Source organism: Pongo abelii, chromosome 20, assembly GCF_028885655.2.
Source record: "Pongo abelii isolate AG06213 chromosome 20, NHGRI_mPonAbe1-v2.0_pri, whole genome shotgun sequence".
NCBI classification, from domain to species: Eukaryota; Metazoa; Chordata; class Mammalia; order Primates; family Hominidae; genus Pongo; species Pongo abelii.
The window spans coordinates 5,970,600-5,995,729 of NC_072005.2; the positions used below are offsets into that span (position 1 = coordinate 5,970,600).

The 25,130-nt window shown below is 47.5% G+C and overlaps 1 protein-coding gene and 1 long non-coding RNA gene across 25 annotated transcripts in view; one reads left to right on the plus strand and one right to left on the minus strand.

Moving 5' to 3' along the window:
- Positions 1-25,130, minus strand: part of RFX2 (regulatory factor X2) — a 163,470-nt gene that overhangs the window by 58,672 nt on the left and 79,668 nt on the right. The window contains exon 1 of one of the 22 annotated variants that reach the window (XM_054538310.2): positions 13,823-13,841. The gene's annotated coding sequence lies outside the window, so the exon portion shown is untranslated. 22 annotated transcript variants of the gene reach the window in all.
- LOC129051854 (uncharacterized) overlaps positions 14,782-25,130 on the plus strand; it is a 28,847-nt gene continuing 18,498 nt past the window's right edge. The window contains exon 1 of one of the 3 annotated variants that reach the window (XR_008516363.2): positions 14,782-15,090. This is a non-coding gene — a long non-coding RNA (uncharacterized LOC129051854). The remainder of the gene's footprint in view (positions 15,091-25,130) is intronic. The other 2 variants (XR_008516362.2, XR_008516361.2) reach the window with 2 other exon arrangements.

Consider the following 25,130-nt stretch of genomic DNA (forward strand, 5'->3'; position numbering starts at 1 on the left):
CCCCAGTAGCTGGGACTACAGGCACCCACCATCACGCCCGGCTAATATTTGTATTTTTAGTAGAGACGGGGTTTCACCTTGTTAGCCAGGATGGTCTCCATCTCCTGACCTCGTGATCCACCCACCTCGGCCTCCCAAAGTGCTGGGATTACAGGTGTGAGCCGCCACACCCGGCCTGCAAACTCTGATCTTAAGAAAGCTGGAGCGGCTGTAATAATCAGACAAAATAGACTCTGAGATGAGAAATATTACCAGCAATACTAGAGACATTGACAAGACAAGGAATATTACTGCAGATAAAATTTCATCATGATAAGATGATCAACTTATCAGGATGACATATTGATTACAGATATGTATGTACCTAGTAATACAGCTTCAAAATACGTAAAGTAAAAATTAACAAAACTAAAGGAGGAAATAAACAATCATAATCGGAGATTTTAAACATCCTTCATTCAGTAGTTTTGATTACTAAATCAAAATTAGAAGAACTAAGCAAAAATATTACTAAGGATACAGAATATCTGAATTATATTATCAACCACATTGATGTAATTGACATTTAGAGAACACTACAGTCAAAACCTGCACATTCTTTTCAAATGCACATGGAATATTCACTATGATGGGTCATGTTCTGGGCCATAAAATAAGCCTCAATACATTTCAAAATACCATAATTATACAGAGCATGTATGCACTTTGACCACAATGGAGTAAATTAGAGATCAGTAAGAAGGTTAGAAAAATGCCAAATATTTAGAAAACTTAAAATACACCTTCAAAATAATCCATGGGTCAAATAATAAACCCCAAAGAAAAATAGAAAATATTTTGAACTGAATTATAATGTAAACACTTTGTATCAAAATTTGTGGGCACTGGTACAAATATTGTGGGTGAAAAAAAGTAAAATTATTAAGAAAAAAAGTGGGCACATCTAAAGCAGTGCTTAGAAAGAGATGTTTAGCTTTATATGCTTATATTAGAAAGATTTAAGAACCTTTTCAACCTTAAAAAGCTATAGAAAGACAAACTAAACAGAAAGAAGGAAAAACAATAAAGAACAAAATTAATGAAATTAGAAACTCCACAAACAATGGAGAAAATGAACAAAAGCAATATTTCTTCAAAACTGAAATTTTATCAGAAAAAGAAAGGAGCTATCAAGCCATGAAAAGACATGGAAGAAATTTAAACACATACTATAAAGTGAAAGAAGCCAGTCTGAAAAGGCTACATACTGTATGATTCTAATTAAACAACATTTTGGAAAAGGCAAAACTATGAAGACAATGAAAAGATCAGTGGTTGCCAGGGATCAGAGAGAGGGATGAGTAGGCAGAGCACAGAGGATTTTTAGGACACTGGAACTATTCTGTATGGCACTATAATGGTGGACACATGTCATCATACATTTGTCCAAACCATAGAATGTAAAACACCAACCATGAACTCTCGAGTAAACTATGGACTTTGGGTGAGAATGCTGTGTTAATGCAGATTTCATCAATTGTAACAAATGTACAACTCCCGTGGGCGATGGTGATAATGAGGGAGGCTGTGCATGTGTGGAGGTATGGGGTATATGGGAAATCTCTGTCTTTTCCTGTCAATTTTGCTGTGAGCCTAAAACTGCTCTTTAAAAAAGCAAGTCTTGGCCAGGCACTGTGGCTCATGCCTGTAATCCCAGCACTTTGGGAGGCCAAGGTGGGTGGATCACCTGAGGTCAGGAGTTCGAGACCAGACTGGCCAACATGGCGAAACTACTAAAAACACAAAAATGAGCCATGTGTGGTGGCAGGCACCTGTAATTCCAGCTACTCAGGAGGCTGAGGTGGGAGAATTGCTTGAACCAAGGAGGCAGAGGTTGCAGTGAGCTGAGATTGCGCTACTGCACTCCAGCCTGGATGACAGAGCAAGACTCCATCTCAAAAAAAAAAAAAAAGCAAGTATTTAAAAAAAATTAATTAACAACTTCTCCTGGAAAGACTGATAAGAAAGAAAAGAAAACCCAAATTGCCACTATCAGGAATGAAATGAAATATATCGCTAGAGATTCTACAGAAATCAAAATGATAATAGGGAACTATTACAAACAACTTTAGCCCACAAATTCAATAACATATAAAATGAACACTTTATTAAAAACACAACATAACAAAACTGACACAGATGAAATAAAAAATGTGAATGTAATACATATAACAAAAAAATTGAATATGTCATTGGAAACTTCCCTACAAAGAAAACTTCAGGCACATATAATTTTACTGGTGAATGCTATCAAATACTGAAAAAGGAATTATTACACAAATGCTATCAGAAAATAAAAAAGAATACTTCACAACTCATTTTATGAGGTCAGTAAACCCTGACACCAAAACTTGACAAATATATTACAAGAAAAGTGTTTAGACTAATATCTCTTATGCACATATATGCAAAAATAATTTAAATTATTAATAAATAAAATTTAGCAATATATAAGTAATATAACCCACACTTAAATTATCAATTGATTTTTTTTTCTAATGGAGCCTCAGCTCTTTTCTTCCTCAATTGGATTTTGACAAGGGTGTCAAGGCAATTCAACAGAGAAAGAAAAGTCTTTTAAACAAATGGTGATGGATCAACAGAATATCCATATTGGGGAAAATAAATGAACCTTGACCCCTACCTCACACATACATAAAAATGATTTCAAGTTATAACATAAACTTACACATAAAAGCTAAAACTATAAGACTTTTCAGAGAGAACATAGGAGGTTAGACAAAGCTTTCTTAGAATGCACAAATAAGCATAAAAGAAAAACTTGAGAAATTAGATTTCACCAAAATTTAAAACCTCTGCTCATTAAAAGATTTTACTAAGAATATGAATAGGTAAGCCACAGCCTGGGAGAAATATTTGCAAAACATGTATCTCATAAAGGGCTTTGATCCTAATCTATCTATCTATCTATCTATCTATCTATCTATCTAAACTCCTACAATTCAATATAAGATGACAAATAACTTAAAAAAGGCACTTCACAAAACAAGATATACAGATGCCCAAAAGTACATGAATAGTGTTCAACCTTATTAGTCACTAGGGAAATGCAAATTCAAACTATATCAAGATATCGCTAAATACTCACTAGAATGGCTAAAGCTGACAAGTCTGACAACATCCAATGTTGTAAGTACATGGAGCAACTAAAACTCTCACACATCCCCATGTGTAGACGTGAATGATATGACCACACTGGAAAGAGGTTTCGCAGTTTTCTAGGAAGTTAAACCTGCCCTTTAACCCAGAATTCCTCCTGTAGTTTTTATCCAAGAGACATGAAAACATCTCTTCAAAAAAATAATAATAACTTGTATAAGCATGTTCATAGCAGCTTTTTGTTTGTTGGTTTTTGTTTTTGTTTTTGAGACAGGGTCTCCCTCAGGATAAAGTACAGTGGCACAATCACAGCTCTCTGCATCCTCAACCTCCCGGGCTCAAGCGATTCTCCCACCTCAGCCTCCTAAGTAGCTGGGACTACAGGCACGCAGCACCATACCCGGCTAATTTTTGTATTTTGGGTAGAGACAGGGTTTCACCATGTTGCCCAGGCTGGTCTCAAACTCCTGGGCTCAAACGATCCGCCCGCCTCGGCCTTATTCATAGCAGTTTGATTCAGTCACCAAAAAGTAAAAATAACCCAAATGTTCTTCATCAGGAGAGTGGACGAGAAATTGTAGATTATGATGATTTAAAGATTCATATTGAAAACCCTAAAACAACCACTTAAAAATGGAAAAGAAGGGCATAGCTAAAAAGCTAATAGAGGAATACTACTGGAATACTCTTCATGAATAGAAAGGAATTAATTACTGAAATTCACAATGCATGGATGAATGTCAAAATCATTACGCTGAGTGAAAGAAGCTGAGTCCAAAAGAGTAGATGAGTAGAGCGGATTAAAACTAAAGTTAAAAAAAAATCATAATAGGGGGTGGGGGGGCAGGTGGTGGTGGGCGAGAGTGACTGGAAAGGGACAGGAGGGGACACTCCAGTAAGATGGACACATTCTGTATGATAATACAGTATGGGGTTACATGGAGTCGTGATTTGTCAAAATTAGCCAGCTAAGGTTTGTGCACTTACTGTATGTGAATTTTAACAAAGCCTGTAAAAATACAAGGGTGGAGAGGAGGATGGAGAGTGGGTACGGGTATCCAGGAGCTATAAGAATGGCAGGACCCTGACACCCTGTAGAGGGTGGTGGCTTCCTAAGTTTCATTGCATTGTGTATTTACTTTGTGGATGTTTGAAATTTCCATGATAAGGAGTTAAACAAACACACACACAAGACACCAGCGATGAACTGTCAGCCCAGCAGAAGGAGCGGCTCATGGTCCTGGTGGTGCTTCCAGGTGAGCGGGTAGCTCACATGGTCCTCCCAGAAAGGGTGATGCTGGATCCTGAGTAACTCCTCCACCTGGCAGAGGAGGGTGCAGCAGAGAGTGGGGAGAGGGCAGGGCCCTGAGGGCATGGGTGTATTCAAGGTAAAGTTAACAGGGCGCAGGGACGCACACTGTGGAGCACCTTTGCAGCACCCAGTTTGGGAACCCTTCAATCCAGCGCAAGACAGTAGATGTGAGTGAGTGGAGGCCATGCTTCTTCTCTGAACCTGAATCTGCTGTGGGAACTTGAACCCATTCAGAGACTGCCCCGCCGTCCTTGCTTTCTCACATTCCTTTCTTTGTCTTCTCTTCTGTTTTTCTTCCTGTGGCGAGGACCTGGGCAGTCTTTCTTTGACTGCCTTCCCCTGTGTCCTCTTAGACTGGGTTACAGGAGCCTCGGAACAGCCAATATAAAGGGGAGGGGCCGCAGACGCGACCTGTCACCCAGCCTGGCCCTGCCTGGCCAACGGGCTTGGCTGGCCCAAAGCTCCCTCCCTCGTGCCTCAGAAATATGCCTGGAGTGCTGTTTATAAGCCGAGCACGTTTCATTTACCATCTGGTCCAAGATCAGGGCGGGCATGAAATAAAGGGGAAAAGCACAGAACCAGCAGCGCAATTTCCCCTCCTTGGCCAGCACCAGCCTTTGGAATCCACGAAACGCGCATTTGACCTTGAACGAACATTCAAGTGAACCAGATGCGCACTTGACCTTTTGGAGCCACTGCTGAGTCAAACGCGCCAGTGGGAACATCTCCCGTGGCTTCCTGACTTCATGTGAGGGGGCACAGGAGAGACGCAACTAGAAGCAGCCCTGGACTATGGCCGTGATGAATGAATCTGCCTGGGCACAAAGGGAAGAGGCTTCTGTTTACAGAAAAATACTCCCATCACCTAGTAACCAGCAATGTCAGGAAAGGAAATGCAGAAAACGCTGAGAGCAATTTCTGGGCCCGTTCCTGGCTGAGCCGCTGACTCACTGCGACCTTAAGCAATCTCTCTTCTATTCCTGTTCCTCCATATGCCAAATGGAGCTGTCACCTGCCTCACTCAGTTCAGATCAGTATTTAGACAATGTTTTGTCATCTTTGGTGATAATTGGGGCAGAGTTAGCTGAGTGGTTTTAGTTACCTTCATTCTGATTGGCTAATGAGCCTTGGTATTTGGGAGGCACGTGGCCTCCTCCAGCCATCAGCTCCTCCTCTCCTGGTACTCGCTGGTGTCCAGACGGTACCAGAGTTCATCTGCCCTAAGAAAGCAACTAATTTCCTCCCTCCAAAGAAGAAGGAACAAGCCCAGAGTGCTCTCAAGAGTACCGGTTGCTTCAAAGCCCAGACTCTGTCCTGGTGCTTGTCTTAACACTCCCAGTGTCATTACGCTGCCCAGAAAAATCTTGTCCATTTCCTTCTCCCGGCTCCCCTCTGAGGGCCAGGTCTACGGAGCAAGTGATGCGTGTTTTAAGATTCTGTCCCCACTGTTCAGGCTTGTGTGGCCTGGCCCCACGCACAGGGAGGACACCTCCAAGCCATCTCCTTGCCGAAAAGTGGATTCTTGAACCCTCCTTGATGGTGGAACCACATCTTTTCTTGCACCAGGATCACTCCCTGTGGACCCAGTTAGTTCTCAGTGCCAAGAGTTATTACTCTGCCCTGATAATCACCAAAGATGACAGTGTGTGTCCCCACTTGGCACTGTGGACATTGGGGACGGATCCATCTCTGGGCTGGGGCCGTCCTGAGCACTGCAGGGTGCTGAGCAGCATCCCTGGCCTCTACTCACTCCATGCTAAGAGCACCCCCAGTTGTGACAACCACAGATGTCCCCAGACATTGCCCAGTGTCCCCTGGGGGGGGCAGAAGGACCTCTGTTCAAAATGGATGTGTGATGTCTGAGAAGGGGTCTGGACAAACAGCCCCCGAGTAAAACAGGCCTAGACAGGTTGAGAACAGGAAGATGAAAAAGGAGAGTAGGCAGGATGCAAAATCATGACAATTTAGCCAGGCAAAGAGTGTGAAATAAATGAACAGGACCTCCTGAAGGCTACCCACACATTCCAGAGAAGCAGACTTCAATGCACACCGAGGGCAACCATCGTTCCCTCTGTGCCTAAGCCACGGGGGTGCCTGTCATTCCTCACTTTTGGGTTTTTTTTTTTTTTTTCTCCTTTTGTAGCAATGGGCTTTCAAGGACTGGAGCTGGCTCTGAGCTTCTCTGAAATCAAGTATCTTCAGAATTCAAATTCCTTTTTCTTTTCGTAAGAATTGGTCTTCTGTTCTTGTTTTCTTCTCAGGAGCCAAACTTTCCCTCCTTTCTCTAGAAAAGGATCAGAACCAAGCCCTTGACAACTGGCCTGAGAAATGGCTGTTTGCAGACTGGAAGGGGGATGGGGGAGTTCGGACACCCAGTAGGCCCCTAAGTCGCAGGTTCTAATCTTCAGAGGCTTAGAGCAGGCTGCGCTGACAAGGCCTTCCCTAAGCCAGGGACCCCCGTCTTAACAGTGGAAACACCCATTCCTTCCCTTTTAGAAACCTGACTTTATTTTTTTTTCAGAGTCTTGCTCTGTCACCCAGGCTAGAGTGCAGTGATGCGATAACAGTTCACTACAGCCTTGACCTCCCTGGCTCAAGTGACCCTCCCGCCTTAGCCAACCAAGTAGCTGGAACTATAGGTGAGCACCAGCACGCCCGGCCAATTTTTAATTTTTTGTAGAGACAGGGGTCTTGCTATATTTCCCAGAATGATCTCGAACTCCTGGACTGACGCAATCCTCCCACTTTGGCATCCCAAAGTGCTGGGATTACAGGTGTGAGCCATCACGCCTGGCCTTGATTTGACTATTAATATAAAAATTGTCCAAACTAAAGTATGGTTACCTCGTCTCTGATGTGGTCTGATTTTAACTGCCATCAATAATATACCAAATTCAGGGTGAATTTTGAATTAAAAAACCACCAAGTCTTCATGACACTTTCACCCAGCAAATACTCTTTTGGCAGGCAACCTGATTCCACTGCTTCTAGTAATAACTTCAACACCACAAAACTTGGTTTCTAGGAAATGGAAATTCTCCTTAGGTTATGGGGTGCCCTGAAGTCAAACACATTGGAGTGAAAGGTTACTGGATACCAAGCTAGAGGCCGAGCAGCAGCCGGTGCTCTGTCCCCCAGGAGTGGACATCTGTCCCCCAGGAGTGAACATGAGAGTGTCACACACACGGACGCATGTATACACTCCCCACATATGCATGTATACAAATATACATGGATATACACATATACACACACACACACACAAACACATGTACATACATGTATACACAAAAATACACATGCAGACACATACATGCACACACATACACCACCTGACGCAGGATAATATGAGAAAAATGGCCAAAACCGCTCAGAAGGCACATGTCATTTTCTTACTCCAGACGTTTTTCTATTAAACTGAATGTTGACTCCTCCCACTAGACAAAAAACAACGATTCTTGTAGTAAAAAGTGGTGGGGGGGAACGTATGGTCACACAGCCACACACATGCCTATGGGAGAAAGCCTCAAAGTACATTTTTTCTCTGTACTTTTCTCCTTGCAAGATTCCATTCTAAAATTGCAACTCTTTTGTCCCCCTTTTCTGACACCACCTCTGCACCTCCTGGCTCTCAGCCATGCCCCTGCCATGCTGTCTCTTCCACTTCCTTCTACCCCACAACTCCTTCCCTGTGCTGATCTCCCCCCACTATCTCACATCCAGACTGTCTACATCCAGTTCCTTGCATCTTCAACTCCCATTTTCCCATTATCTATGATGGCTTTTGTGCTCCAACAGCAGAGGTGAGGAGCTGAGACAGACCCCAGCAGAAGCCTAAAATATGTATTCTCTGGTCCTTTACAGGAAAAGGCTGCTGGCCCCCTTCCTGAAGGTTCTAGAGCCTTCCGTCTCCCTCCAAGGACCCACCCATCAAGCCTGTAATCTGGCTTCTGCACAGGCTCCATTCTTTCAGCTTATAGACAAGCTCACATCACACCCATTTGAGGAGAACATCCACTGCCACTGAAACCCTGCTCTTTATCCTTTATCTTCTCTCGAGATACAGATTCTTTTTTATTTATAAGTCCAGACTCTCAGGAGGGAGCCTCCATCGTCTTCTCTCTGCGGTTCTCATGTCTGCCCGCTGTTCTTCTTGAGGTCCTCACAGGGCAGTTTTCGGGCCTCCTCTGAACTTGTCCTCTCTGCAGTGTTTTGTGTCGCTCCTCAAAGCTCCGTCCTCCCTCGTGTCTGGGTGCTGTTGTCATCTGGTTTCATTTTTCCCCCTAATGGTACCTTCTCAGTCCCCTGCACTGGTCCCTCCTTGCCTCCCACCCTTGGCCTCCACCCTTGTGCCCCTCCCCTGTCACACTCAATGTGGATGTGACCTCACGGCACCGGAACTCCCGGCACCACCCAAATCACCTGACTCCAGCTCCCTTCTCCAGCTGCCTCCCAGACCTCTCTGCCTGGGCGCCCCTCTGGTGCCTCAACAAGTCCAAGGGAAACTCTCCCCCTGCCAAAATTGCTCCTCTTGTGTTTCCTAAGCCAGGGGGCTGTTCAAGGCACTGGGCATCTCCCTGGGCCCAGGGGCACGTGTCGCTGGTGACTCAGCCTGCTGTCTCCACCTGATACCATCTCTGCCTCCCCCTTCCTTCAGCTCCTGCTGCTACTATTTTAGTGAGCCCCTGCCTCCCCATCTCCTACCTGGAACCACCGCATCCGCCTCCTAATTGGTCTCCCTGCTTCCAGCCTCTGCCCTCTCTGAGTCAATTTTCTTTCACATTGGGGTGATTCAAAAGATAACAATGTCTTCTCATTCCCTGGCTCAAAAAACCCTCCCATGAATTTTCACCGCATAGAGAGTGTGTGTGCTAAACCAAGGGATTAACTACCAAGGTGGAGTTCCAGACATTTCGATGTCGAAAAGGTCTGCTGTCTGTAGGGTCCCTTCTTTAGAGGGTTGGAGCCCACCCTTCACACTTACAAGTCTGGCTGATCAAGACCTTGTCACCTGAAGACTGTCCGTAGGCAGGCAGAGAGCCCTGCCCCACAGAATGCATCCAGAGAAACAGAACACTTGGTTCCCTTCCTACTCCCGGCCCCGCCTTTGGATCTTACTGGGGAGTCGGCTGCAGCCGGGAGAAAAAGACTTTGCAACCTCCGTTATTTATATAAATAAGAATAAATGCCAAGGGGAGTGCTGAGTGGCTGGGAAGGAGGTACGGCCACCCGGAGCAGAGGGAGGAGGTCAGGCTTCAGGTTCAAATCCCAGGCTTGTCACTCGCTTACTGACTGTGGCAGTGGCCTTGGTTTCTTCATCTGAGAAAGGGGCTGGGAGGGGGAAGGGAATGATATAGTCGATGTGCCCACCCCGAGTGTGGATCCCAGCAGGTGCCTGATCAATGAAATATGTCCTAGGCAGGGGCGGGAGGATCCATTGAACCCAGGAGTTCGAGACCAGCCTGGGTAACATAGCGAGGCCCCGTCTCTACAAACAAACAAACAAACAAACAACAACAACAACAACAAAAAACTGGGGGCCAGGGAAGGTGGCTGATGTCTGTAATTCCAGCACTTTGGGAGGTTGAGGCCAGAGGATTACTTGAGGTCAGGAATTTGAGGCTGCAGTAAGCTGACTGCACTACTGCACTCCAGCCTGGGAGACAGAGGAAGACCCTGTCTCTAAAAAGAATAAACAAATAACAAAACAAAACAATGAAAAACAACCAAAAAACCAAACTAGCCAAAAGAAAGAGGGACACAACCCCAAGGACAACAGCAGCGGCAGCAGCCGGTGGCCAGACCGAGCCCCAGACTGCGGGTAAAGCTGGTACACGTGGGGGCTGACTGACTCTGAGGAAGCCGTGACCACATCACCTCTGCTCTAGACGCAACACACACGCAACTGAGGCTCAGAAAGGGCAAGCCATGAGCTGAAGGTCACAAAGCAGGAAGAGGCAGGCTAGATTGGAACTGGGGCTTTGGCTTGGGTTTGGCTAAGTCACTCCTTTAGGAGGAGGAAGCACATGTTTTTATGACTAGAGCCTCCGGAGCCACAGCTTTCCGACCCACGTGGAGCTTCCGTCTCTTTTGTGTATATAAATCGCTTCCCCAACCCCATGCCAAAGAGAACTCCAAATAACAACACAAGCTTAGCTTTTGCTTTAGAAGTTTCTAGAATTTAGTTGATGCTATTGGAGCTGTCATGAACTGATACGGTCCCCGTGGGGAGTGACTGTATGAGTTCTAGCTGGACTTGGACATTTCTCCAGCCCTCTGGGGTTCCAGTTGAGAAGTAAGTACTCTTTATTCATTCTCAGTAACCGGGAGGAAAAGGTAAATCAGCGTGACTTAGAATGATCGTTCCCTCTGTCTACCCCCACAAGCAGTTCCCTGTGCGTTTAAAGCAGTTGGTTTTTCAGAATGTAAAGATCTGGGGGTCGCTCCCTGGCCAGTCGCGCATATTCAATATCTGCTCGTCCTTTCCCTCCCCTTCCGGAGACCAACGTCACCTGTCTGTCCTATTCTGGTGCCTGGCCCCTGCTGGGGTCACCCACATCCCCTCCCGTGAGCTGCTGTGTCTCATGCCCCTCCTGTCCTGCCGCTCTCACTCTTGCTCCCAGGCCGCCTTCTCCCTCATGCATCCAGCTACTTGGTTTGAAACTCTCTCCCCTGGCGCCTGCTCTGTGGGGAAAGCCAGGCTTCCTCTGATTCCGGATGGAGTGTTTAAATGAGATGGCTACACAACCCCCAAGGACCCTCTGATTCAAACGGAATTAGAGCCTACGCCTGCCAGACCCGCAGGCCTGAGCACCGGCCCCTGCACTGAGCAGCTAGCTTCTGCCTGCAAGTCTAAGGTCTGCAGAATTGAGGGAGGCCAGCATGGCACACAGTGGTCCAGACTCGCAGTGACAAGGTGGCTGCAGTGCATGGAGGGCCACCGGAGGCTGGCACTGGTGTCTCCTGCATACAACGCAGGGAGGGTGAGGATGGGGCCGATGCACCTGCCAGGGTGGGGATGGACAAGACCCCTCCAGCAGGGCCAGGCAGGCTGGGCAGCCCTCTGTCCCTCAAAATCCACCCCCCATGACAGCTAAGATCAAAGTGACTGCTGCATTGAAGAAGGAGGGAGGCAGAGAGACAGCAGCCAGCAGCTCCAAAGGGGATCCCAGGCAAGTGATGAGCAGTGGGGAAACCCTCTCTCCAGTCAGCTTGTCATCTCATACAGGCTTTCCTGACCTCAGCAATGCGGACACGAGGGGCAGGAACATACTCTGGGGTGGGGCCGTCCTGGGCACCGCAGGGTGCTGAGCAGCATCCCTGGCCTCCACCCACTCCATGTCCGGAAACCACCCCCAGACCCCTGTCTGACAGCCACAAATGTCTCCAGACATTGCCCAGTGTCCCCTGGGGGCAGGACCACCCCCATGGAGAACCACACGTCCAAGGCCACACCTTTACTTTATGCAGCATTTCCAGATTCACCAAACCACTCTCCGTGCTTGTCCCCTCAGATTACTTCATGTCATGCAGCTGTTCACATCTGGCTTCTTGGCCAGCCAGCCCTTCTTGAGAAAACAAAGTCTGGATCTGTGTCATCTCTGCAGACCCCTCGCAGATCCCTCACCCCAACCCCAGCCCCTACGTAGCACATTGCCTGCAAAGATGCTCAAGACGTGTTTTGCAATGAACAAGAAAATGAGCAGCCCACCTGCTCCGGGCTGCTCACCTGTTCTAGCCACCTTCACCATGTCGGCCTCCAGCTCCCGTCTTCAGCTGAGCACAGGGGCCTGTCCCAGGGTTCTTGGGAGCGGCTTCCTAAGGCATCATGCTTTTGTGTTCTCCTTCTCTTACCAGCCTTTCTCTCCCTCTCACGTTTCTCTCCCTTTCTGACCATGAGCAGGGCTGCAGTGCAGCCGCTGATGGTCAAGATGAAGATGGGGAATGTGCCAGTGAAAACCTGGCATGCGGAGGCATGCCACCTCACTCACCCTCTCCTGTCCCACCTTCAAAATCTTTCAGATCGACTCATGCTGCCAGAGGGTGGAGGAGTGGACCTTGAAATGACAAGTGACAGTTCCTCAGCAGTAGCATCTCCTGCTTTCTCAGACTGGTGACCTGACCCAGCAGCACGCCCACTGGGCATCTGTGCCCACCTGGGGACGGGGTCTCATCCTGCCTGTGTGGCCCTTCCTCCTGACAGCCATCTCTAGAGACAGCCAATCAGCACAGGGCAACAGGCAGTGCATGTTCTTTCCACATCTCCATGACTGATTCTGGCCAGGAGGAGGCCGGCTTTCCGGATCCCACCACCATCACATGCGAGACCTTTCCAATCTACCCCCTACCTCCCCTGCAGTCGTGATTTGATTCTGGAATTTAAGAAGCGGAGAAAGAGCCTAGTTCAAATTTAAGAATTTCCATCTAAAACCACAGCATGGAGAGGCCCCTTTAAAAACCACCTAACCCAGCTCTTTCATAAAACAGATGAAGAAACTTACCTAAAGATGTTAAGTGGTTTGCCCAAATTGCAAAGCCTGATATATGGGAAAATACTTCCATGGGAAATAAGAAATGATAAATTTAAAAAAAATTTTAAATGAGGCTCTAATTCCTGAAAAATGACTTACTTAAACTGGGGACTGGGCAGAAAATAATATTGTAGAAGGTAGAACAGCATTTCTTTGAGAGGATTTATCTTTTTAAGTATATAGTGGTCTTCTACAACTATCCTACAACAGGTTGCAGGACAAATCATGTATTTTAATCTTTGGGGGAGTCTTTGTGTAAATCAGACCTTATTCATTTTGATTCCAACAACACTCGCAGCCATTGGATCCTAATTATCACATATAATAAGGCTGATGGCTTATCAGCTTGCCTTTTTAAGAAAAAAAGGCCGGGCATGGTGGCTCAAGCCTGTAATTCCAGCACTTTGGGAGGCCGAGGCAGGTGGATCACGAGGTCAGGAGATCGAGACCATCCTGGCTAACACGGTGAAACCCCGTCTCTACTACAAATACAAAAAAATTAGCCAGGTGTGGTGGCGGGTGCCTGTAGTCCCAGCTACTCGGGAGGCTGAGGTGGGAGAATGGCGTGAACCCGGGAGGCGGAGCTTCCTGGGCGACAGAGCGACACTCTGTCTCCAAAAAGAAAAAAAAACACAAATGACATTCCATTATAAGTTTCTGCTGCAAAAGAAAGTTGGGAAATTTGTTTAGATACTTTAAATAGTCCTAAGATTAGCTGAAATGCTGGTAACAAACGTGCAATGAACATTTTCTTGGGGGCATTCAGCAACAAAGTGAATCTCCCTTAAAAAAAAAATCCATACACTAAAGCGAATCTCACCACGGGAACCACAGGAGCTGTTTTAGTGACGGGCTGGAGTGTCTGTTACAGGCGGCACTTTTGCGGCTGTTGCTGCATTAGTCAGATTGCACTCGAGATGAATAAGGAAGAATAAAGTCTTCACCAAAAACCTGTCCTGGCTAACAGTTCTGAATTTATAGCCCTGGCAGTGGGGGCGGTGGCTGGGGGCGGGGCTGGGAGGAGGGGAAGAAATGTGTCACCAGCTCTGAATGAAGTTCAGGGGTGGTGTTTACCTAAGCAACAAACCCTTGTCAACAATCGCTATCTCTGGCTTGCCAGCGAGGAGGTGGGGGAGTGAGGCTGTTTTGATCAAAATCCAACCTGTGGCTGCAAAGTGCCCATCAACAGGGCATTTTGTTAGTGGGAACGTGTGACCTCCCTTAATAAACATAACATACACATCCCACTGAGGGCCATGGGTGGACCCAACTTCTTAACAGGAACATTGAGCACATGAAACCAGAAGATGCTGGGTCCAATTTCCACCCCCAGCCAACCCTATCTGTGAATGTCTCTACATGTGAGCCAGCCAGGGCTCAACTCTTTGCTCTTCTTAAATTCTTAGGCAGCAGAAATGAAGGCATCGTGCTGAAAAGCGCTCCAGAAATTGCGGATTTATCAGTGATGTACGGTAGTAGGTTGGACAAGTCATGATTTTCTGAACACCAGGAATTAGATCAAAAAAGAAATTCCACTTAAGACTAAAATAAGTCTCCAGTTGAGAGCAGTCTAGGACATATTCGAATGGCCAGAAGTTTGTTTCAATGGGGCCTCTGTGTTTATGCAGCATGGGAGTCAACATTACAATATTGGTTCTTTCAAGCAGATCCCGAGTGGACCCATGTCTACCTGTGTGGCAAATCAAACTCAAATTTAATCAGAGAAAAATATATGCAGATGTTGAATTAAAACCTGGAGTCCGCAGTCTTGGCACTGTTTGCCCGGCCCTCATTGTTTGCTAAGTAACAACGGTTGCCGGGGGCAACGCAGTCCACTCCCGTTTCCAAGAGCCTGTTGCTGGGCAACCGGGAGAATACTTCCCAAACCAAACAATGTCATCGCGGAGCAACCCCCTCTATCTCGCATTAACCAGATCTAAAAAAAACCCTCTCAAATATGTAATCTATTATTTTCAGAAGCCCTAAGAGAAAGGCAAATAATCTCTTCTCTATAGTAACTGAGGGGAAAACAGTTTACCATATTTGTTCTGAAATAACAAAACCCAAGGAGGAACAACTCTCTCTGAGGTAAGAGGGCATCACAGGAGGGATTTCAATCCTTCCTAGTACTGGGAGGAGAAAGTGCCCTTTTCTCCAAGAGGAAAGAATATTTATCATCAAACAAACAATGTGGGAGAGTTCATAGCTGCACAAGTGTTTTCTGGGCGAAGTAAAATGAATCATGGATTAAGCTATTTGGAAAAAAGTGTGAAAACAGAGGAGTTGATACCAAATTAAAAAGACTTTTGGAAATATCATGTACGTATGGAACAAGTGCAAAGGGAACCACTGACTCAGCGTCAGAAATGCCTTGTGGGGCTTTGCCGGGAGGGACTTACAGTATATCTCTGACGTCACTGCGCCGGCTCTTCCCTCTCTATCTGGAGAGAGGAAGACTTTTCTAAGAGGAAGCCAGGCCATATCAGATGCCCCCAGATGGCAGGACACACAAGGGACACTTATCTCCGGAAAGAGGAGGCACATGGTTGGGCAATCTTGACCCATGGAGGGGGAAAAAAAGGGCTAAACTGAAGCCAGTGCAGCTTTTGTTCTGCCTGGAGCAGTTCAGGCTGAGCATGGCTTCCCTGAGGCTTTGGGACTGGGAGAGGGTGAAGTGGCACCACCACCTTTCAAGGGGAACACAGAGCTCTAAGCAGTGCTCTTGTTTTTGGTGGGCCCGGCCAAGGATCTTAAAACATTGTGATAGAATGAGCAGCGTGTAGCTGCAGCCTTGATGGGTCAACATTTTGGATGATAAAAGCACACAACGCTGATAGATTTGTGCACGACCAAGCATACCCTTTAAGGAGCTCTCAGCGGAGGTTTGCCCTTTGAGACAGACACAGTCAGTGCACAGAAACTGTTTTCTTAAGATATCATCCAGGAGTCATTCCTAGAATAGGAATGGAATAGACATGCCTCCCTGAGAAGAAAGGAAGACAGATTCTATACTGTTAGAATTTGAATCTGTGTTCCAGGGAGATGAGGAATTTGAAGCCAGACTCTTGGGCTGTTAATGTATGGCTAAGTGGTGATGTGGTGACAACCTTGAATGCTAGTCCTGGAGGTCAAACCACCAGCAGCTGGCGCCATGGGAGGCTTTGCTTAGGGGACACGGCCGGGTTCTGCCTGGATGCTGCATCCCAAGGGAGGCATTGAGGTGCGGCTGTGAGGACTCCAAACCCCATGTCCAGAAGGATGAGTAACAGAGATCCTGTGTCATTCATTGATTTCAATGAAATATTTATTGGATCCGTAGCATGGGCCTGGCATTGACCAGTCATCAAAACACAATTCCCTGCCCTCATGGAGTTTCTATTCTAGACCATGCAGGAGGATAGGGGCATATGGACAGTAAACAAGGTAAGTGAGAAAAATATGTCGTACGTCAGATGACACCCTATATCATATGGTGACAAGTACCAAGGGGGAAAAGGAAGCAGACAGAAGGAGTGCTGGGATAGGAAGGGGTTGCAATTTTTAAATGGTTGTCAAATGCTTCCCTGGGTGGGCTCATTAAAGAGATGAGGAAGGTGTGGGACGGAGCTGTCCAGATATCCTGGGGAAGAGCATTCCTAATGGAGGGAAAAGCCAGTACAAAGCCCCTGAGGTGGGACAATGCCTGGCTTGAAACTGGAGCTGAGTGAACCAGAAGGCAAAGAGAAAGGCCCATGCAGGCCATTGTAGGGGCTCTGGCTTTTGCTTGGGGTAAATGGAAGCCATCACAAGGTTTGAGCCCAGGAATGGCTGGTTTGACTTGCATTTTAACCAGGCCCCTCTGGCTGCTGGGTTGAGAACAGGGGAAGAAGGAAAAGGGTGGGAGCAGAGAGAGCAATCTGGAGGCTAATGTGATAATCTGGGCAAGGGAGGGGGGTCTGGCTGTGAGCCATGGAGGGGCAAAGCCGTCAGACTCTGGATAAACATAGGAGGTAGAGTCAGCCAGATTTGCTGATGGGTCAAGGGTACCTCCAAGGTTTTTGGCAACTAAAAGGATGAGGTCAGGAAAATTAACCAAGAAAAAGGCCTGGAGAGCACTTGGGAGTTGAGTTCTGAAGGTGTAAAGTGTGAGAGTCTCCTAGACACCCAGGTTGAGATACTGAGAAAGCAGGCAGATTATGTAAGTCTCAGGATGAGGGGTGAGCTGGAGCCATCAGTGTATAGAGAATGCAGGCTGGAGCCATCAGTGTATAGAATATATGAGCTAGAGCCATCAATGTATAGATAACATAGCTGGAGCCATCAGTGTGTAGCGGACATGACCTAGAGCCACCAGTGTATAGCGGATGTGGGCTGAAGCCATCAGTGTATAGAGAACATGGGATGGAGCCATCAGTGTATAGATGACATGGCTGGAGCCATCAGTGTATAGAGAACATGAGCTAGAGCCACCAGTGTATACAGGATGTAGGCTGGAGTCATCAGTGTATAAATGACCTAGTTAAAACCATAAGACTATCTGGGCTTACCAAGGAAGAGCAGAGAGAAGAGGCCTAGGGCTGAGTTCTGGGGCTGTCTACCATTTAGAGATCCCAAAGAAGCAGGAGCCTGAAAAGAGGAGGCCAAAGAAGTATGAGCAAGTGGTGTCCTGAGAACCAAGTGACTCTGGGGCTGAGTGGTGATCACTGGAATCAGTAAAGTGGAGGTCACCAGTGATTGTGACAGAGGAGCTCCAGGGGAAAAGTGTGTGCAAAAGCCACAGAGGTTGGAGCAGGTTCAAGAGAGCCCCAAGTGGAGCAGAACTGGAGACAGGAGGACCAGATGGCTCTTTTGAGGAATTTTTGCTAGAAAGATAGGAAGAGGAATGGGGAGGCAGCTGGAAGAGGAAACTGAGAGCGGGTTTCTGAAAATGAAAGAAATAATAGCAGGTAGGACCTATCAGGAGGGAACTGGGATAGGAGAAAGAAGGGAGACTTGCAAGTGGATGTTCTTGCATGGATGGGATGGAATGGGATGTGGATGGGATGGAATGGGATGTGGATGGGATGGAATGGGATGTGGATGGGATAGAATGGGATGTGAATGGGGTGGAATGGGATGGGATGGGGTGGGATGGGATGTGAATGGGATGCGGATGGGATGGGACGGGATGTGGATGTGGTGGAATGGGATGTGGATGGGGTGGGATGAGATGTGGATGGGATGGAAACGGATGTGGATGGAGTAGGATGGGATGGGATGGAATGGGATGTGGATGGGATGGGATGGGATGGGATGGGATGGGATGGGATGGGATGGGATGGGATGGGATGGGATGGGATGTGGATGGGATGGGATGTGGATGGGATGGGATGTGGATGGGATGGGATGGGATGGGATGGGATGGGATGTGGATGGGATGGGATGGGATGGGATGGGATGTGGATGGGATGGGATGGGATGGGATGTGGATGGGATGGAATGGGATGTCCTGCAGAACACAGGTGGGCTTGGCCAGGGCTAGGTGCATGGATATGCATCCACCAGTACAGGAGAGAAGACAGAGTGTCCACCCTGGAAGGTGGACACCAAGTCATAGTCCTTCTTGGGGGGGTCCTGGTCCCCAATCCCATTCTTCATCCATGGAATCCCTGTGTTTACTCCTCGCCAGCCTCAATAGCTGGCTGCTGGGGGCCTCCACTCTCAGCAGGGTGGACAGGCTTAAAGCCACAGGATAGGGCCTGGGTATCAAGTATGATGACCTAGGTCCACAGACCTCACATCAGAGCCTCCAGCAGACCCTGGGTTCATAGGCATATATGGGCTCCATGGGACCAATACTTGCCCCCACCCCATGGTCCCACCTCAACGCCTGACAGAAGCCCCACTCCTCAGGTTTATGCACATGATTTGCCTTTTTCACTGCTTTCTTTTTCCTTTCTAGAGACAGGGTCTTGCTCTGTCACCCAGGCTGGAGTACAGTGGTTGGATCATAGCTCACTGCAGCCTCAAACTCCTGGGCCCTCAGCCCAGTGATCCTCCTGCCTTAGCCTCCCATGTAGCTAGGACTACAGGTGCACACCACCACGCCTGGCTACTTAAAACAAACAAACAAAAAATTGTAGTGGCAAGGTCCTACTATGTTGTCCAGGCTGTTCCTGAACTCTTGGCCTCAAGCAGTCTTCCCACCTCAGCCTCCCAAAGTGTTGGACTGCAGGCATGAGCCCCCGTGCCTGGCCCTCACTGCTTTCCTTATGGTTACTCCATACCTCTTTTCAAATTTGCCAAATGGCTAATCTTTCCACACTCGAGTATTGTTAGAAATGAGTTTTAATATACCTATTTTTCTTGCTACGTCAACGTACAAACATGCATCCTTAAATAAGAAAGTGTTAGAGTCACATATTAAAAATGCATTTCTTGCTAAGTCATGCTCGAATTATGCAAGATTGCAAGGAAATTTAATGCAAGACAAATGAGCGAGGCCAGGAATCTTGCTGTGAGAGTTTGGGAAGCAGAGCTCCCTGGCTCCAGACAAGGAATGGACTCAGCCTCACGGGAGGAGGTCTCGCCTGTCTTTGGGAGGGAAAGATCCTGTTGGTAATTTTAAGTGATCGTCTATCTTTGAGGCACAGACATATCTCAATTGGCCCGGGACAGAAAATCAAGCCAAGTCAGAGATCCCCTCAGCAAGACCCAGGGATCTCTGAAGAAATGAAAATGAAGCAAAGAAAGACAAAATTAGAAATATTTATTCCATCCGTCATCTCTTTGCTTGTCTCAAATGCCACCATCCAACCCAATGAGAACGACAAAAGGACATTCTATTTCTGTCCCCATGAAAGTTTCAACTCCAAAGCAAAACCTCAGTGTGCGCTGAGAAGATGCAGCAAAAGGGTCTTTTTGTTAAATTCATTATTAGAATTAAACCCAAAGAGGGAAATGTTGGAGGTATTTTAGGTTTTTAAACTAATTAGTCCCAATTAATTCTAAGAAGATACACTAAAATCAATTCTGTTTTAGAAAGGCAATTTAATTCAAAAGCTTGAGGGGAAATGTTATTTTTAAAATGTAAAAAGGCACCTTAAAACCTGTAAAATATTTTAAATGGCTTTCCTATTCCATCAAGTTTTGAGAGGGGTTTTCATTTTTCTCAGGAAACATTTTCTCCCGGTGTGGGGTTGGGGATGACTTCAGACAGGGCCTGAAAGCAGCGAGCAACTCACGCTGTCCAGGAGGGGCGAGAACAAACTCTCAGCTTTGTCTGGTTCTGTTTTTGGTGTCTCCATTCCCAGCTCCGTATTAAGTCAGTTCCCAAATCCGAGCAAAAGATAATTTTGGAAAAAAATGGAATAAAATGTTCTAATTCCGCCTGAGAGATAGAAAGAGAAACAGAGATGAGTCTGATGAAACAGAACTCAGATCACCCCCTTCCTGACCCGCCGCTTCTCTTCTGATTCAAATGTAGACTTGGACAAATTGCTACCTTTCAGACCTTTCCATGTTCCAATATTCTTTCCATTTGTCCTGGCTTCTAGAAGCCTTGGCGGCCCACGGATCCACCTGGGTGCTGGGTGACCCTGCCGTTGCTGCTCTTGGAAAGCATGTTTCACTTCTGCATACATTTTAAAAGATAAATATTTGGGCCAGGTGCAGTGGCTCATGTCTGTAATCCCAGCGCTCTGAGAGGCTGAGGTGGGAGAATTGCTTGAGGCCAGGAGTTTGAGACCAGCCTGGGTAACAAAGCGAGACCTCGTCTCTAGAAAAAAAAAATTAAAAATTATTCGTATAAGGTGGGTGTGCCTTATCTGAGTAGCGGTCCCAGCTACTCAGGAGGCTGAGGCAGGAGGACTGCTTGAGGCCAGGAGGTGGAGGATGCAGTGAGCAATGATTATACCACTGCACTCCAGCCTGGGCGACAGAGAGAGATCCTGTCTCTCAAAAAAGAAACATGAAGTCTTCCTTACGAGGACATAACAAAGAAAAAAGAGACAAAAAGGCCCCTCTCTCTTCAGTGCTGCCTATGGAGGTGGCAGCCGTCTCCTCCTCAGCATCATGGCCGCCCTCAGACCCCTCATGAAGCCCAAGATCGTCAAAAAGAGAACCAAGGAGTTCATCTGGCACCAGTCAGACCAACATGTCAAAATTAAGTGTAACTGGAGGAAACCCAGAGGTATTAACAGGGTTCGCAGAAGGTTCAAGGACCAGATTTTTTTTTTTTTTTTTGAGACGGAGTCTCACTCTGTTGTGCAGGCTGCAGTGCAGTGGTGTGATCTCAGCTCACTGCAACCTTCGCCTTCCGGGTTGAAGCAATTCTCATGCCTCAGCCTCCAGAGTAGCTGGGATTACAGGCGCCCACTACCATGCCTGGCTAGTTTTTGTATTTTTATTAGAGACGGGGTTTCATCATGTTGGCCAGGCTGGTCTCAAACTCCTGACCTCAGGTGATCCACCCTCCTCAGCCTCCCAAAGTGCTGGGATTACAGGCATGAGCCACCGTGCCTGCAAGGGCCAGAACTTGACGCCCAACATTGGTTATGGGAGCAACAAAAAACAAAGCACATGCTGCCCAGTGGCTTCCGGAAGTTCCTGGTCCCCAACGTCAAGGAGCTGGAAGTGCTGCTGATGTGCAACAGATCTCCCTGTGCTGAGATCGCTCACAGTGTTTCCTCTAAGAAATGCAAAACCGTCGTGGAAAGGGCCGCCCAGCTGCTGTCAGTCACCAACTCCAATGCCAGGCTGCACAGTGAAGAAAATGAGTAGACAGCTCATGTGCATGTTTTGTGTTTAAATAAAACCATAAAAACTGCAAAAACATATATAAAAACAAAAAAAAAATATTTGAAATATTTCCATCCAAATGGAATTTCAAAACAATTAAAGATGGAAAGAAGGAAGGCTGAATGGATGAAAGCCCTCTGAAGCTTACTGCAGAGTGGAACGATGAAGACACAGTTGCATTTCTGTGTAAGTCAAATTCTCTTTTTTAACATGCAAATTTCATGGTTAAGATGAGGTTGAATGCAGACGGCTAATACCAGTAATTTGGGCTAAACGCTCCTCTTCCGGGAGTCTGAGCCATCTGAACTGGCTGTTTACCCAGCTCATACTGATCAGGAAGTATTTGAGACGGTGAATGCACCAATAAAAAGCTGCACAGACCCTCCTCTCCAGCAAGTGGAAAGTGTGTCTCGTCCTCACACAGGAATGACTGTAGAGGACCACAGGGCAACTTCTCGGCAGCCCCCAGACAGGCTGGCCCTGGGCAGCAGGAACTTGTTCTGCCCCGGCTGAGGTTCTGGGCCTCATCACTAATGACCCACAGCAGCCAAGGTCAGCCCTCGGGAAGATGGAAAATGAATGAAGGGCAGCTCTGCCCAAAGCGGCGGACCAGGTGGGCAAACAGAGAGCCGGGGTTTTGTAGCAGGGGTGGGGGTGTGGCACAGGAACAGATCTGGAGCTTGTGGCAGGAGTTCAGGTGGAACCTCAGGCGGGGGACAGATGCCACAGTGTGGAGGAAGCTCCTCCTCTCATCCCAAGCTAGCCCCTTCCTAACCTCAAGTCAATGAGAAGAGAAAGTGGGCTAGAACCTTTCTACCTTCCTCTTAGCACTCAGCCTGTGCCCGTGCATCTCCTCACCCCACACAGTTCCCTGGGTACAGGGGCTGGGGCTTGAAGGGTGCCCATACCACACTCCCTCAGAGCCTGGACACTCAGCCATCTTTCATTCATTCAACAAACACAGTCTGAGCATCTGCCATGTGCCAGCTCCAAATGCTGAGGACACAGCAGGGAATGAAACAGATCGAGTCCCTGACCATGTGGGGCTGACCCCTCAGGGAGAGACAGACGACACCATGGACACAGAACAGCAGGAGGTGACAAATGCCCTGAAGAAAAATACACTCAAATGCACAAGTGGGGTGCGGCAGGGGCCAGGGGCAACAAGGTGACCTGGGGCAGTGACAGGACAGAGGCAGAGTGAGGTGAGGAAAGTGTCGCCGCTGAGAAAGCTCTGCCAGGGAGGGTGCTCGGCAAGGCTGAGGCACATGGGACACGTGGGGTCACACGGGTCACGTGAGAAGGCCACCAGAGGGAGCTGGGGGAATGCTGGGGGTTGAATGTTGTGTCCCCTTAAATTCCTATGCTGAACTCCTCACCCCAAGGCAGTGGCTTTAGGAGGTGGGGCCTTTGGGAGGTGATTAGGTCATGACGGTGGGATCATGCCTTCCCTTATGGAAGGGACCCCAGAGAGCTCTCTCTGGCTTCCCACCATGTCATGTGAGGACACAGCAAGAAGACGGCCGTCTGCATCCCAGAGGGGAGCCCTCACCAGAACCTGACCCTGCTGGCACCCTCTTCTCAGACTTCCCACCTCCAGGGCTGAGAGATGCGTGTCTGTTGCTTACAGCCACCCAGTCTATGGCCTTTTGCTGAAACAGCCCGAACAGACTAAGACAGGAGGAGAAGGGGGAAGACGAGGAGGAGGAGGTGGTGGAGGAGGAGGAGGTGGTGGAGGAGGAGGAGGAGGAGGAGGAGGAGAAGATGGCCTTAGAGACACAAGGAGGCCACAGTGGAGTCTTTGGCTTTCGCTCTGAGTGTGCTGGGAAGCTACTGGAAGGTTTAGGGCACAGGGACACAGTCTGACAGATATTTTGGAAGTATCAATGGTCAATGGAAGCAAACGTCAGGGCTGGACAACCAGGTCAGAGGTGACAAAGACTTACGTGATAGGAGTGCTCTCATTTGGGAGACACCTGAAGACAGAGCCAGCCAGGTTTGCTGACGGGTTTGACATAGAGGGTGAAAGCAAGAGCGGAGTCAAGGCTGACTTAAGGCTTGGGGTTGGCCTGAGCACCTAGAGAATGGAGCTGCCCAGTGCTGAGCTGGGGAAGCCCGTGGTCTGGGGAGAGACAAGTGTGAGGTCGAATCAGGCACCCAGTTTTGGGTGACAGAAGCCTCAGATGCCCATCAGATGCCCATCAGACGCCCACATGCAGCTGCCACCTAGGCAGCTATGTACACAAGTCCAGGATTCAGGGGAGTGAGCCAGGCTGTAGACACCAGGACATTGGAGGTTCTAAGATGCATTTCAACTCTTGTACCTTGGCGAGATCACCAGGAAAGCAGGTGTAGATAAAGCAGAAAAGAGGTCCCTTCTCAAGTTCAGAGGTCATGAACAGTTGGAGGATCTGGCATAGGGGACAGAGGAGAGGAAGAAAGCAGAGGGAATATCGAGCTCTGAAATACACAGCGTCACCCCTTTGCTTGGCTTTCGGAGCTTGGTGTTCATAAAAAATTAGAAACGAGGTCGGGGGCAGTGGCTCATGCCTGTAATCCCAGCACATTTTGGGAGGCCAAGGCGGGCAGATCACTGAGGTCATGAGTTCGAGAGCAGCCTGGCCAACATAGCGAAACCCCATCTCTACTAAAAAATAATACAAAAATTAGCCGTGTTTGGTGGTGCATGCCTGTAATCCCAGCTACTTGGGAGGCTGAGGCAGGAGAATCACCTGAACCCGGGAGGCTGAGGTTGCAGTGAGCCAAGATTGCGCCATTGTACTCCAGCCTGGGTGACAGAGCGAGACTCTGTCTCAAAATAAATAAATAAATAAATAAATAAATAAATAAATAAATAAATAAGAAACAAATGTTCATCAACTGGAAAACCATTAACTACCTTACGGTGCATCCTAGCTCTAAAACAGGTGGCTAGGCGAGGGTGCCTGGGTCCAGATCCTGGGTCTTCCAGTTTCTAGCTGGGTGACCTCAGCCAGGGACTTAAATCTTTCTGCACTTCCATTTCTTTGTCCATAAACGGAGAAAATACTTCTATCTGTGTTGGGTGGCTGTGTTAAATGAGAGGAGTCCTACAAAGCGTGGAGTTTAATGGCCAGCCCAGCACACAGAAAATGCCCATAAATGTTCATTAGCGTCATTGTTGTAATTCACACCATTATAACGTAACCCACATCATCTACTGATTTTTTGCAGATTTAAATATCTGAAACTCTAAAAGCAGTTATGCTGTTTGCTATTTGTGATTTCAAAAACTCTCCGCTATTTGTGATGTTGCTAAGCCCTTTAGGGAGTGCCTCCTGCTATGAGCTATATTCATTCCAGGGCATATTTGTGGGGTTTGTCATTTTAAC